Source organism: Haliaeetus albicilla, chromosome 2 (assembly GCF_947461875.1).
Source record: "Haliaeetus albicilla chromosome 2, bHalAlb1.1, whole genome shotgun sequence".
NCBI classification, from domain to species: Eukaryota; Metazoa; Chordata; class Aves; order Accipitriformes; family Accipitridae; genus Haliaeetus; species Haliaeetus albicilla.
In genome coordinates this window covers 75085609-75101557 of record NC_091484.1, presented here as the reverse complement: position 1 = coordinate 75101557, position 15949 = coordinate 75085609, and positions in this window count along the sequence as shown.

The window sequence follows — 15949 nt, the reverse complement described above, 5'->3', positions numbered from 1 at the left end:
GGAGGATGTCCAAAGGTTTTGCTGTGCCTTAATGTCACTGCTACCTGGTCCATGCATGGTCTTGCACTGTAACAAATAGAGGTCACAGTAAGGAGTAGAGCTAGGTGTGGTGGAATAGCATGTGAGAATGCAAACACACTTTTTCATACATAAAATTGGATGTTTTGGGCTCTCATCATGATGAGGCTATGGGCCAAACATAAAAAGTGCCTCAGGTGACCTGAAGGGATAACTAAGGGAAGAGGATGACCCCATAGCCAAGGGGAGGGAGCCAAACGGCTGAAGAGAAGGTGAGAACAAAATGGGGTAGTGAGGTTTAGCTGGGAAAAGCAGATGCAAGACCTTAGTAGAGTGGCTTACCAAGCCATGACTGGAGGGCCGGTTGTGGGAAGGTGCTGAAGGTGGCAGTGGTGAGCAAATGCCAGAGACACCGTGAAGGGTTTGCTAAGGCATATCGATTAATGTCCAAGCCTTCTTCAGGCCCTCTTATATCAGACATGGGAGCGAGGCCCTGCTCCTGTGCTTACACCCTCACTTATGCCCGTCTGTGTTCACGTCGGAACCTCTCGACCCCCATTGCCTCTTCGGAGGAGACCTGGGTTCATGTATCGGAACCTCCCCACTGCCAATGAAGCTGGTCAGGCAGGGCCAGAGGTATCTAAGGCGTTGGAGGGGCAGCAGAGCCTGGCCTGGCCCTGTTCCCCGAGGTAAGGTGAGGAGCTACGGGGCGAAGCAGCTCCTGTTGCCAGAGGAGTCCCACAGGGACCGCTGAGACGATCAGCGCATCCTCGGTGTCAGTGACACCAACAGACGATGCTGCGACCCTGATTCCTGGCTGTGGGGCAGAGGTGTCAGGATCCTGGACCTGGCCCTTTGACTAGAGGACATTGTCCTCTCCTTCCTCCCGACCCCGTACTGGGAAGGCCCCAGGTCCATGACTAGAGCAAAGTTTGCAGAAAGGGACCCAGCAGGGAATGGCTGAGGAGGTGAGGAGAAGCAGCTTTCATGCCGCTCTCATGACGCTGTGCAATGGGTCAGTGCCAAAGCCCAGATCCTGCAAATGCCCTGCCCCATCTCCAACTATGGCCAGGTCCCACGCGACACTGGGGAGATTTTGTGCACCAAAGCCAAAGCAGAAAATGAATATCACCTCCAGGCATGTCCGGCCCAGACTTGGGGCACCGCAGCCTTCAAAACACCATTTACTACAGCACAAAGCGACTGGAAACAAAAGGATGTTGCTGCAAGCCTGACTGACCAGCCTTCTTCTTCGACCAAGAGCAGTGCTGTGGTTTGAGGACATAGCTTCATGAAAGGACACCAAATACATTCTCTGCTTGCAAACAAGTAGTGCAGGAGAAGAGGCCAACCTTCACTTTCTTTTGCGTGGCACTAGATGACACTAAAATGTTGCGGCTGAGCTGGCAGCAGCCAACCAAAGACACTGTTAAAGACTGGCCATGACTGGGGAAAGCTGTCCAGATGCCCACTCAGTTTAACTGACATTGAATTGTAGTATACACTACACAGTTCAGGAAGCTTCCACAGCTGCTACTAGAGCAAATAAATATAGATCGTTCATCTGAAGACTTGGAAAAAAAAAAGTCCTAATTGAACTCAGTCATTCTGCTTTAACACTCTGTTTCTGCATTGTGTGTGGCTGATGGAAACCAAACACGTTTCCATCTGTGTGTTAAATTACAGGCTTACAATTTCTGTGTAGAAAACACTCCAGAGCCAATAGCAGTTACAAAGGCCAACTGTGAAGCAGTAGGAAAGAAAAAAAAATCAGCACCATTTATTATTCACATATTGCATTACAAGTGTCTCTTATCAAACTCAGAGTATAATTTATATTATTCATGTAGAACCTCAAATTCAACACCACATAGAAATAAAAGCTAAATACGTGTGTGACAGGGTTTCGGTGACATCCTGATCAAACGTCGAGGCTTGGACCGACGAGAAGGCTGACGACCCAAGCGATTAGTGCAGGAGGGACACAGCCCGGTGCTCGCTTGCCCAGTACTACCACTCTACTGGCGATTCTTTATTGCTGTAAAACATGACAGGGATGGTTCCACGGGTACCAGTTTGCAAAGGACTGGGAAACACGTTGGGAGGACTCGCGCAGCCAGGCATAACAGACCGGGTTTCAGGAACAGTTCGAAGTACATCTTTTCCAAACGCAGAGTGACACAGATCTCCTCTCCCTCTGACCACGAATATTTTGTTGATCGTCTGAACGACCAGTTTCCAGGCAGCAACACCTCACTGGTCTGCTTAAAGAAAGATTGGGTGAGACTAAAACTTTAGTATATGCCTGTCCATTCATCACTTGCTCTCTGAGCCTCTGTAGACATCCCTCTCCAAGTCTACTACATCCTCTCCGGTGTCTCTCTTGGACAAAATTTCCAGTCTCTTGCTGCTGAAGACAAGAAGGAGAGAGGAAGAGATGATACTGTATCCATCCTGGTTTCTGACATGTTTCTCTTTGCCTTAAATTTTCAGCTTTGCATTTTTTTTGGCCTTAAATTCAGAGCTCCAGGTCCCCACCTCCGGTGGGGAGCAGCCATCCCCCGTGTCGTCTGCCAGGTCAGCTGCGGGTCTCGGGCAAGAGGAGGCAGAGCAGCCCCCCCACCACAGGACGGTGGTGGTCACAGGCTGGTCTGAGGGGAGGAGGAGACGCCAGCACTGTGGGATGAGGGGGGACCCGGCACCGCTTGGCTGGCGATGCGCGGCAACGAGCCGTCGCCTCCGAACGGTGCCTGGACGCGGACTGGGGAGCAGCTCTGGCCTGGGAGCCGCCTCCGGCGCACTTTGCATCTATCATCTCTCCGCCCCACGTATCAATTTCCCGGAGGACAACTCCGCTAATAGCTGGCCTGCCGGGCTCAGCTCTACCCTCTCCTATTGAGTAGACTTGGTTTTGACGACTGTCCCCCAAGCTCTCAGTTTCATTTGCCCCATGTAGAAACCTTGGTTAGTCATAAAACTAGGTCTAAACTGCAGTGTCTTGGGGAGAATCCTAAAATAGATTTGGTTTAGAGAGTACCCTTAAGAAAAACATAGCACGTTATGCACACAGACGTACAGAGCACACAGGATTAGGGCATAAGAAATGACACCAGCTTGGCTTTACCTGAGGTTCTGATGTCACTTGAAAAGCAGATTGACCTGATTTCTGCTGCATGTGAGTCACTTCCTGGACAGACTCCCTGAGTGTTTTGTATCTTTATTCATGGAAACGGCAAAGCTGGATTGCCCTCGGTGTATGCAATTCAGCGTGGAATTTGGCAAAGGTCTCCTGGCTGCTTTCACCAGAGCGATAAGGACGCGTCACTAGACTCTGACCTGCTCACTTCATGTCTCCTCTCAAATTCTTTGTCCTTCAATCTCAATCCAGATAGTATGTCTGAGCCCCCAACAAAGTCACTGACGGCCCACACCAGTCTGGGCTGGTGTTTCATGAGTGGGTATGGCACTGGCATGCTTATGGAAGTGGGAAGAGGGGTAGAAGATAGGGTCTTAAAACATCACCCCCTAAGCTGGCGTGGGAGAGAGAGGTCAGACTGGTTGATGCTATTGGGAGTAAAGGAAGAGAGGAGTAAATGTTACTTAGATTTGTGTAAATTTGCACCAATGATGCGCCTGTATCATGCACACGCTCCACACACCCAAGCATATCTCTGGGCTCTGGATCTACGTCCTTGGATGAGAAGACCTGCTATTATTCAGAGACATGGCTTGAACGGGAGGTTGAGCTAAGCAACCTCCAGAGGTTCCTTGTACCCTAAATCCATCACTGGCCGGGTCATGGGATGACTTAGCCAAGGAGATCCACCCTGGCAGAGGCATTTTGACCCTGTCCTGCTGAACGGGGAGTAGGTGCCTTTTCCATCAGTGTGCAACAAGCTGGAGTCTTCAAGCTTACCCTGTTGTGTGTGGTTCATGGTCTTCCCTCCCACTCCTCAGCCACCAGCATCTCCTGTGGCAAAGAGTTCAGATTTTGACTAAAAAAAAAACTCCTTAGGGGTGACCCAGACATGACTGCAGTCTCATGTGCTAACACAGATGTGACTTCTTGAGGCTGTTCTTCCTAACATCACCAGATTGCCTCTTCTGAAGCCCTGGAAAAGCTTCAGTGCCTTGTAAACTCTGTCACCCTAAAATGACATTTCTCATTGAAAGACATTGTTCTTATGACTGTCTTCATCATTTGGGGCTGAGTGGGTCAATCCTGCATGGTGGACATCTCTCAGGGACAAAGGCTGGGTCAGCCCTACAAACCTCTGTTTCCTGGAGTTCTGCTGCTAGAGTTTCTGTGCTTATTTTTCTCTGGCCAACAGTTTTGCCCAGGTGGATTACTAATGCACCAAAGCCTCTTGAAAATGGAAATGCCTCTATCAGAGGGCTTGAGAAATCAGCAGGCCTCAGGGAAGACCTGGGGTGGACAACTGGAAAGCCTGTACATCCACATACAAATGTCAAGGACTAGGGGAAGGGAGAAGGTGCACCCAAGAGAGTTGTTCAGAAAAAGAAACCATTGCCTGGGGAGGAAGGCTGGTGTGGGCAGTAGGGCACTGATGCACGAATTCACGGACTTGGCTTTTCTCTTACACAGCTCTGAACATCAGGAGTGACTGTGGTTGGAGACCGACTTGGACACCTACATGTTGGGGTGAATCGCGGCCAGAATGGATTCGTACCCACCAGCTGCGGTGCTCCTGTATTTTCCCTCTTCCTCTTAGTGCTGGCAGGGAGAGAGGTCAGGTTTATGGGTGTCATAACATAAAGGTTTATGGGTGTCATAACATAACAAGACAACTTGGTCTGGGGTGTCACTCAGAGTGTCTTTGGCACCCCTGTAACAGGCCACCCCCTCCCCACTGCTTCAGCGGAAAGTGCTTGATCCCTGCAAGCCTTTAGGTCACATTTCTGCATCTCTAAACACAGCTTCACCAGGTTTCAGGCAGGTTGGTGAGATGGCATCTCTGTCCCAAGTCTCTTGCCCCATCCCAAGGTGAGACTGACTTCAGCATCTAATGAGTCCTGTAACTTTCAAGGACATCTCTCTTTTCCCTGATTCATGTTGATTGAACCGTCTCCCTGCACAGAACACTGACACACTGCTTTGCAACAGGGGCAGTCATTAAGCAGCTTTATTCCTCCAGCAGATCTGACAGACCCAGGGTTATTTCAGCACTGGAGAGGCAGGAAGGTTTGGGGTTTTTTAATTTTTATTTTAAAAATTAATTATTTTAACATCTTAATTTTTTTTTTTTTTTTTTTTTTTACAGACAGCTGATTAAAACAGGTGAAGTGATATGCTACACAATCCTTTTCATAATACATGTGTTCTTTCTTTGACCCTCTGAGGTTTCTGGTGAGCTTGGTTATTATTAGTATAATTGTTAACTCCTATAACATTTATGTTATGACAGCAAAGGGCAGTCAGAGAGGGTCAGAGTGCAACCGCCCAGGGAGAGCAGATGTAGTAATGTCCCCACACCCCAAGACTTCAGGAGACCTCGGTTCCCTTTCCTCCTCTGCCCTTCTGACCGTGTGACCTTGGCAAGGTCATTTCACTTATCTTTGCTTATCATCCTACAATGAGGCTAATGATGGCGACCTCCTATGTGAAGCGATTTTGCAGTCTACTGTACTGAAGGAAAAAATATAATGGGGGAAGTGAGATATCATTATTATTAAGTGTAGGCAAGCCATATGGTGAAAAGGTGTATGATGTTTTGGGTTGGATTAATCTCCGGATGTCTAAATGTAGTTGTCTATATGTGAAATACAGATACTTAAGGTTGCACTGTAGTTAGTGAAGATGGATGGACACAGTTAATAGAGTCCAGAGAGCTGTTAGCTTTTTGAATGCAGTTGTCTGTTTTAGGGTGGGCTGAATCACTCCCCAGACTGTACTTACCAATTCTCCATTGACTCCGATGCGGGCTTAAGCATCTGGTTTACATTAAAACACTAATATTGCAGACACCTAAACCTAATTTTGAGACAAATCTTCACCCTGCCCCCCTCAGCTTTGCCTTTGCTCCTTGTGGCCAAGGATTCGGTTCCTCCCTGATAATGGCATTCTCTTCTCATTTGAGTTTCTAGTTTTTGATTAGCTTGTTGCTCATGGCTGCTTGCTGGCTGGAGGTCTGTCTCCCCTCTGCCATGCAGACGTCCTCTGAGGGACCTCAGCAGTAGATTTTGCAGAAGATCCCCTCTGCAGAAGACCCCGGGTGCAGAGAGCGGGGTGCTGGTTGGTGTCTCCTTGGAGGTTCCTCACGGTGAAGCCGGTTTGTGCAATGTTCTTTTTCGGGCACTGAGCACTGACCCACTATGACCAGGATAGAGATCTTAAATTTAGCTCCTTAAGCCATTAATAAACCAGCCTATGCACAACTGAATTTGTTTCATGCCAAATGAGTGAGGGATTTCTAAACTGATTTAATGAATCAATTTTTGTCCCATATCAGCTAACTTGTGCTGCAGGGGTGGGTGCTTTTTTTAATCTTTTTTTTTCAACTATATAAAGAACTCCTGGTCTAAAAGGCCATCATTTAACACATTCAGGTCTGCAGAAGACAGACTTTCGTAATCTTCAACTCCTGATGTTTTTCTGCTCGTGTTCATTTTTTCCAGAGCCTCCTGGACCATTTTGGTTGAATCAACATTGAAAGGATCAAAGACACCCTGATTAAAGGTTTCAGAAGCATGGCTGGGCAACATGTACGTTGGGGGAAAATTGTCTTCCTGCGTAGAGAGATGCTTGTTTGTTGAGCCTTCAGCACTGAGACCCAATCCAAAAGCATCTTCTGCAGTTTTTGGAGCCCGGCATTGTGGATCCAACTGCTGCAGCAGTGCACAGCTCTGAATCCCTCCTGGGTCTCTAATATTAGTCTCATCCTGTTCAGGAAGAAGCGAGAGACTGGAGGTATCCCACAGCACTAGTGGGACATTTGTTTCTGCTGGGATTTCCTGGCATAATTCTGAAGGATTTGGATCAAAGCAAGGTGGAGTTTCTGCCTCTGAATTTTGCAAGGCTGAATTTGGGGTTTTACTTGCTATGCTGGGAAAATCTTGTCCTCCAGAAAAGAACAAGTTATTGTCCTCCAGAAAATCCATGTTGTCTAACTGAAGCTCAGTTTCCTTGGGTAATTTTTCTGAATTTCCTGGTGAAAAAAATATCCCATCCTCTATCACTGCGTCCTGGACATCCAGACTCAATAAGTTCTGAATTTCCAGTAGATGATCATCATGATGATTTCCTTCCCTGATGAGATTTTTGCTGTTATCAGCTGCAGGCATAAGCTCTGGACGAGGATGTAGAGGGTTTGTTCCACCTTCCGAGGTTACTGCAGCTTCTTTCTGATTTTCCTGTGCTGGCATGAGAGAGCTGTCCTGTTGCTGCTGAACCTGACTATTTAAATCCAGTTGATCATGAATGTCAAGTTCAGTTCTCTCACGTTTATCATCATCTGAAATGATTGTGCCAGGAGCTAACAACAGGACGTCAGTCTCCTTGCCCTCAGAAGAATCTGAGAAGCCTCCAGAGCTCTCCTGGATATGTTTAGGGAAGTTCTCCATCTTTCCTGGCTGTGGCAGGTGATCATTCTTGGAGGGCTTTTGTTTTGCTTGGCTGGAGGGGCTGAGGAGGACCTGGGGCTTTTCTGACCTGTCGTCAGTATTTGTTTTTTCTGAGGACATTGCAGTTTTTTCTTGTTGAGTTTGCTTCTTCTCTGAGGAGTAACCAAACAAAGTGACAAGGGCTGACTGGGGCTTAGTGGGTTTCCTCTGGGTTGTTGTTTCCTTCTTGGGAGTGCTGCCTTTGTCTTCAGAACCAAAAAGCGTAGTGAAGGGGTTTTTCCCAAGCCTGAAACCTTTACCTAGCATCTCTTTGCAGGCTTGACTGCTTCTGGTCTCTTTGCTCTGGGCACCAGGCCTTGAGGTATGCACAGTGCTTTCCCCTGCGAATTTCAGACCAATTTTTTCTTCATCCACTGGATGACCTCCAGATTTGTCTAAGGATAAATTTGGTTTGGAAGAGTCTAGTGTCTTGGCTGGTTGCTCGGAAATGTGAAAGATGTTTCCACTAAGAACTTCTCTGGGATCCTTTGACTTGGAGTTGTTGACTTCATCATGTGAGGGCCAAGTGGCACAGATTCCTTTCAGAGGTGTGTCTGCTGATACTGGAAAATCCTTGCCAGATGATTTTATATCACGTCTCAAAATAGCCTCATGAGGCTTAGTTATCAGTGAGCCACTTGTGCCCTGAGGTTCTGTTTCTTGTAGACAGGACACATAGTGGTCATCTGTCTTATCTGGCAAACCAGGTGAAGAGACTCTGCTCTTTTCTGCTTTGTTTTCCTGAGATGTATGCTCAGGACTAGGCTCTTCCAGAAACCCTGACGTACTTACTGGTATCACTTCCTTTGTCTTCTCAAATTCTGCCCCTTTGCTCTCAATTCCATGCAAATGACTTCTGCTGGATGGCTGCATGTTTTCCCCCAAAGTTACTGGTATCTCTTTCCCAGGGAACTCATCGGTGTTTGCCTCTGATTTCTTATTCACCAGCTCAGCGATCTCAGGTGATACACTCAGCCCTCCTGGCTCCAGGGAGCCAGGAGGTACGTAAGGGGTCCCTGACACACCGGAGAGGCAATGGGCTTCTTCAGCTTCATTTTCAGGGGGATCAACACCCTCAGCTCCACATTTTAGCTCTACACTTGTAGTGTTTCTGTTTTTGGGCTCTCCTGGCACACAGATGGGCTGTGGGCTGTTCATTCTCTCTCCAAGATGATGTTTGTCTCCTGCAGTGGCTGGAGTGGCTGTGGTCAGTTCAGGCTCGTCATCTGTCATTGCAGGCATTATGCATCCTTCGTTGGACACGCTTATAGACCCACAGACCTCATTTTCCTTCACTGAGAGCTCTGCAGCAGAGAGGATGCAGTCCCCCGTGTCCCCCAGGTACCTCCAGTTGGTGGGTTCAGTGCTTTGACGTGTGGTGTGGTAGTCAGCAAGTGAGCCACGAGGCAGGGGTTTCACAGGCTCCAGGACAAGAGGGGAGGAGGCAGAGGCACGTCCTTTCTTCAACTGGGCTTTGCCCTGCTGGATTGCAGCCACTCGCTGGGACACCTTGCCCCCTCGGTTCCCTTTGGACACGTCCCCATCCCCAATCTTGTCACTGCCTTTCTGTTCTCCGGTCTTGGGCCAGGAACACGATTGCTTTCTTTCCTTGGTATAGGTGACACCAGGTAAGAAGCTTCCCTTCTCCACTGCTGCCTCCTCCACTGGTTTTCCCTCCTGACTCCTGAGTATCCTCCTGCCTGCCCTGCTGCCCGCAGCCTGGTAGGTTTGCGGGCTCAGTGTGGGTTTTTCCCAGGAACACGATCCCTTTCCAGCTTTTCCATCGACAGCCAACAAGGCTGTTTCTGAAGGCGGCCAGCACATTCTGAGCTTGTTCCCTAAGAGGACAGACCTGTTGTTCAGCTCTTGCCTGTGCTCAATCAGCCGCAAGCTGCACCGTGCATCAAAGGGTGTGAGTTTCTCTCTTGTTTCAGTCTTCTTTTTGGCCCTGTTAGACCAGTCCTGGGGCTGCGGTCCTTTGCCTACCATCGTGACTTGCTGAACCTGCTGGTCTCCTAGCCAGTGCTCCAGTCTTTCTGTCTCACTTCTGCTTTTAGCTCCAGCCATCTGCTTGTAGTGGACTTGGCAGTAAAACACCCCATGGAGGGCAGCATAGTTTTGCAAGCTGGAAAACACACATTGGCATAGCTGTTAGTAGCTGTGTGGGAGGGAAGGATTAACAGTGGCACTGATGGACAGGTTTTCAGCAAAATTGTTCTTCGGTGGAAACTGTTGGGGAAGGGAGGGGGTTTGAAGAATGAAACCTTTCAAAAGTAGTGTCGTTTTTTTGAGGATATGTTTGATATTTCTTTCAAAAACCAAAACGTGAAAAATTAAACATTTCCTTGCAGTACCTCTGGGAGCTGTAGTCCAGGTTATGTGCAATCCCTTCCTCATTTATGGGCCGGGCTTCATACCAGCACTTCATCTCTCCCCCTGTATGCACAGCATGGACCATATGGGTAAAACTGCACAGGGTTCCCATAATACAACAACTGCATGGTGGGAAAAAGTCTTTGTACAGCCGGGGCGGCCAAGAGGATGGCAAGCAGCCTCGCAGAAAAAGACCGGGGTGTCTTGGTGACTGACAAGCTGAAAACAAGCCAGCAGTGTGCCCTTGTGATAGAGAAGCCAACTACATCCTAGGTTGCATTAGCAAGAACCCAGCCAACTGGTCAAGAGAAGTGACCGTTCCTCTGCATTTGGCACTTGTAGAACCACATTTGGCACTTGTAGGACCACATGTGGAGTACTTTGTCCGGTTTTGGGCTCCTCAGTGCAAGAAAGCCATTGACATACTGGAAGGAGTCCAGCAAAGGTCAGGGGCCTGAAACGTGTCATCTGAAGAGAAGCTGAGAGCTGAGTTAGCTAGGTCTTATAAGGAGAAGGTTAAGAGGGAGGAACTTATAGCTGTGTGTGTCTATTTTATGAGAGGTTATAGAGAAGACAGGGCTGGAGTGCGCTTGGAGGTGGGCAGTGACAAGATGAGAGGCAATGGGAACAAGTTGTAACATGGGAATTTGGGATGAGATATAAGTAAAAACCTTTTCACTGGTGGTCAAATCTTAAAAGAGGGGTCCCAACCGTGACGCTGTGGAATCTCCATCCTTGGAGCCATTCAAACCTCTCCTGGACATGTTCCTGAGCTACCTGTCCTCCTTGGACCCGCAGGAGGCTGGGTGGAGACTTCCAGAGGTACCTTCCAACCTACCTGACTCCATGAACATGTGAGGCACTCAAATGATTCCTCCAATTAAATTCTATATCATCATTCCCAAATTGTAAATATTTCTTGTATTTTCAGCTCACGCTTGCACCACCATGCAGATTCTTGACCCGCAGATGTCTACAAGCTTGAGGTGAGCAGTCTTCACACTCTAGTGATGGAGAGGCAGCTTGCATCAGGGAAACAGTCTACCCTTTCTCATTTCCTGAAGCCTGCCCTGTTGGAATTACCCTTGGACTATTGTGATGGAAACTACTTGGACATCCCTTGAAAATAAATGCACCTGGGTCCTACCACTCACCTCAGCTTCTTTCCACAGACCTGGCAGCAGAAACACGAGCGGTGCACACAGACTTTGTCAGTGACCACCCGCTCCATGGCGTAGACAGGCTGCAGGCATGAGGCACACACTTCTTTCAACATGGGCTGAAGAAGAAGGAGAGACTGAAGTTAAATAACTCTGAACCAAGACCACTTGGAAATGCAGCTGCAAGCTAGTTTGCTGGATCTTCTGCTTGTGTTGGATTTTCTTGTTGATGTTCTTCTGGAGATCTGCTGTGAGAGTTAAGATTCCTGTCTGACTCAATTTACTTGTCATCTTGGATAGGTCAGCATTAATTTTCAGTCAGGACAGAATGACAAGACACCTTTGAACCCCTGATGAGAGAAGCTATTTATTTGATTAGAGCCAATGATTCACTCAGTTGAATCATTTAAAAGCCTTGAGTGAGGTAAGAAACCTTGTTCAGAGGCTCTGACTCAAAAACTCTAGTCGGGCAGCTCCTGGAATCACTGATATCATATGGCTGCTCACACAGATCACATAGTCCAAAACCTAAAAAGGAAGCACATTGCAGCATTAAAGCTTCCACAGCTCCATAAACCTGGTGGTTTACTTTGTGGACTGTATTTTATGCCGTGACCTGATTCCCCAAACACCACTTTATGTGAAGAGCCCAGAGAATCTCTCTGGAAAGCATTGCCAAGACTAGCTATTTTATTAGTGGAGAGAGGATGGGAATAAAGAATCTTGGACATCAGCCTAGCTGCTGAAATAGCTCCAGGTCGTCTTCACAGTCAAGTAATCCTGAGGATGCTGGTGGCAATTTGGATATCTCTGTGTGCTCCTTTTCACTGTGGTGCAAAGCAGAGGCTCAGCTTCCCTGGTGAGTCCATCTGCAAGTCAGGTCTGTCCAAAGCTCCCAAAGGAGCACAGCTGAGCCCAACCTAACTCTGACTGACCAGGTCAGTGCTCTGAGTACTGATACTCCCTCACATGAAGGCATCTCTGCCTCTTTGTTTAGGGGTAATTTGCCACAGTTTTATTCGATAGAGTTTTGCTGGTGCTCTCTGATCCTGTTCAATATGTGGTCACCCTGGTTTGCAGCATTGTCAGCTCAGAGAAAAGGCAACTTTACTTTCTGCTCTTATGTGGAGTGGGCTGATGGCCAGATTTTTAGCTTTGACCAGAGGAAACAGGTTGCCCAGAGAAGTTGTGGACGTCCCATCCCTGGAAGTGTTCAAGGCCAGACTGGATGGGGCTTTGGGCAACCTGGTCTAGTGGAAGGTGTCCCTGCCCATGGCAGGGGTTTGGGATTAGGTGATCTTTAAGGTCTCTTCCAACCCAAACCATTCTTTGATTCTATGATTCTGATTCTATGAAATATGAAAGATGTTTCTGTATCTCGAGATGAGTTGGGAAGGAAACAAGAACCCTGTCTTTTATTTGCAACAGACACCATTTTTTTTTAAATTACCTTCATTTTGGCTGAACATACCAGTAGGGTTACGTCATCTTTGTTTTGCTATGACAACACTTAGAAGAAGAGTTTAACATCTTTGAGTTTCTTCCCTCTCTCTAGAGGGAAGTATACAAACAAACCCCCTGTCTTTCCTTCAGTCTCCAATGATCTCAGCATACCTCTGCTATTCCAGTCCTCTACGGAGAGAAGACCGTAGTTCTGTAAGTGTCTACATATGTAATGAGTGTCTAAACTCCCAGTGTACTCAGTGGAGGTCTGGTTAAGGGAATCTAGAAGGTGATGCATCTATCCTAAAACAGGCCCATGTAGTTGGACAAAATCAGTCAGTTAGGCAAGATGAATTTCACCAATGTGACTACAGAACTGTGCTGATGCCAATGGGAGGGCAGTGCTGGTGAAGGTGAAGCAGAAATATGTTTTTGTGCAAAGATAAGGTTGATCCTTCAAGTGGAAAATGGTAGCAGAAACCAGGTGGAAAGTGATGCCGTATTAATGGGTCTCTCCAAGAGAAATTGAAGCTCTGCACCTTTGTCATGGATGTCATTTCACTGGAGGAAATGAACAGGCTATTTGGCAAAGAACAGTGAGTGGTGATGGGCAGCTGCACGAACACAGCATATCTGTGACGATGGAGCAAAGTGCCAGTCCTGGCGATAGTAAATCTCAGTCAATGGATCAACTTTGCTGTATTTGGCAGTACAGATCTCAGTTACTTCTAGATACTCTGCCAGGCATTTCCTCTGACAGTGACAAGCTCTCATACAGCACGAAGGTGTGTGTCCTGGCAGAGAAAAGAGTAACGGTTGACATGTCTCTGTTGCATAAGAAAAAAATGCTTTCCTTTATTCATACCAAGGAAGGAAGCAGAGCTGTTTAGCAAACAAACAAGATCTCTCTACTCTTAGATGGGAATGAGTGCATGTACTCCTGGAGTGTGTTTCCAAAGTGGGATAATCTTTTATAGGTCTCTTTCACCAGGGGATTTATTTTAAGTGCTCATGGTCTGATGCATGGCAAATACTCTTGCTCTTCAGAGGTATTTTTATCAGCCCCAGGAATAAGCCTTCCTAATGGTTTTGGAAGATAGAGAGGTGATTAGCAGCAATTGAATGGCACTGTGGGCAAGGAAATTATCTTAAGTCTTCTGTGAAAAGCAGTTACAGAGTGTTCCTAGAAGGCTCTTCTAGCACACTGCTGATTACTGCCATGCTGAAAGTTGCCGCTGGCTTATCAGTTGTTGCCTTTTTTTCCACAGGTGAATTAAAATCTTTATAGTAGGAGGGGTCAGCCTGAACATGCCTGTGTTATTGACAGGCGGAGAAGATGGTGACCACAAACCTTTCTAACCTAAGACTGAGTATCCTCAGGGAGACCAGTGGCTGAAATGGAGCTGAGGAGGGTAGTACTTGATGTAGGCACTTCAAATGTGGCATATTTCATATCTACTGCTGCAAGAGAACCAGATCTGTAGCTGAATTTTTCCTTTGACCACTCAAGGACGTACAGTTAAGACAAGGCCATCTGTCCTCTGTCCACTGGCCCAGGTAATTCTCCCAGCCATTTTGCTCTCGAAAATATCTACCTAGCACCGTGTAAGAATGTAGCGACCCACTAGGGCAAAGAATGGTGAACAATGTCATGCCTTGTATCCAAAGATCACAGAAAAACTATGACAACTCATTTGGGATTTGAAAGTTTGTATGTGCTCTGCTGGTTTATTATTGCAAAGTCTGAGAATATGAGCTGATCCGTCAGCTCGTATTTGAGTTTCAGATCTTTGCATTTGTTTTTTTCTCCAGCTCTTTCAGTGCTTCAAGGAGCCATGTATGGTCCTGAAATAATGCAGCATCTGTCCCCTCATGATATTTCAGTTCCTGGCTGATGGAAATACCATGAAAGAAACACATCTCAAATGATCTTAGCCTCATAAATGGCTCATTGAGATATTTAGAAATCCTGTAAAACCAGAAACACAAACAATAAGATCAGTATTTTTAAGCACTGGCAGTACAGGATATTTGGGTTTATTTAAGTTCCTGTGGAATAATTTTCATTGCCCAAGCAACCTGTTTGCAATTTACTAAAACTGCTCTGCAGCTGTCCTTAAAAAGAAATGAAACAAACGTGTTATGGGCATCCTGAAACAAGTTAAGATGAGAAACAATCAAGGATAAGAAAGCAGTGTTGGAAAAATTTTGAAGACCAGCTCCGAATTACTAATTCTCCCCTGTTTCTACAATTGGTCCTACTAAAACTATTGGGAAAGTCTAAGCAGTTATTTTTTCTGATTCTGTGAAACCAGAGAACCATACACTCAGTTTATGATGATCTGTTCTTCTACCTCAACCTTCGGTATACTCTTTGGTGGAACTGATAATTATATTCTTTTGGCATACCTAACTTTCAAATTTATGGGGTCCTAGAGGCAAACCAAAGAGCTCTGGGTATGTGCCTGCTCTTCTGGGGGTTGAAACAGAACTTCTATTTGGTCTGCAAAACCTTGAACAAGGTACTGCATGATGTGAAACGTTATTTGCTATTTAAACACCTAACTATGGACTCAGGGGTGTGAAGTGGTAGACGCTGAAACAGTCCCTTCCTCCCCAGTGTCCTGCTTTTCAGTCATCAGTGTGAGCTCTTTTCCCTCAGAGGAAAAAAAGAGAAAACATTAACCACAATATCTTACTGAAACATGGTGGTTTTTTGAATAAGGTTACTGTCCCCTTCTGCAGAAAAGTAAACTGATGCACTGAGAGATGAAGTGGCTTGCTATAGACCAGCCAGAAGGTCTACAGTCAGACTCAGGGGTCAGTAGCCAGGCAGTAGGACACAGCTCCCTGAGAAACCATCCAGTCACTCTGTAGGCTCCTCACCTTCTCCCACATCTGGAGCAAACCCTGTGCTTGCTCGCCTCCTTCCCAAACTGAGGCCAACCTGTGATGTGAGGTTGAGGCACAGCACTGAGCAACGGCTGGTTCATCAACTGTCCCTCCTTGTAAGGCTTATGGAGGCACAAAACCTCTGCTGCCTTCTCAGATGGAGGAAATGGGTACAGGCAAGTGTTCAGACCTTTCTTGGCGTATACATCCTACCCCGTCTCCACACACCTGCACAGGGTCCTGGATTGGGTGGTGCATATCACCCTGGACTCAACTCACTTTTCAGACAAGAGTATGAATGCTGCTTGCTGCAGGGCCGTTAATCTGCCCACATTGTAAAGAAGATGTAGACTAAATCCCTCCAGTGATTTAGAATGCTTTCAATATGTGGTTCAACTAATTCATTGAGGGATGCTTTCTAGGTACTTTGAAAGGAACCAAGC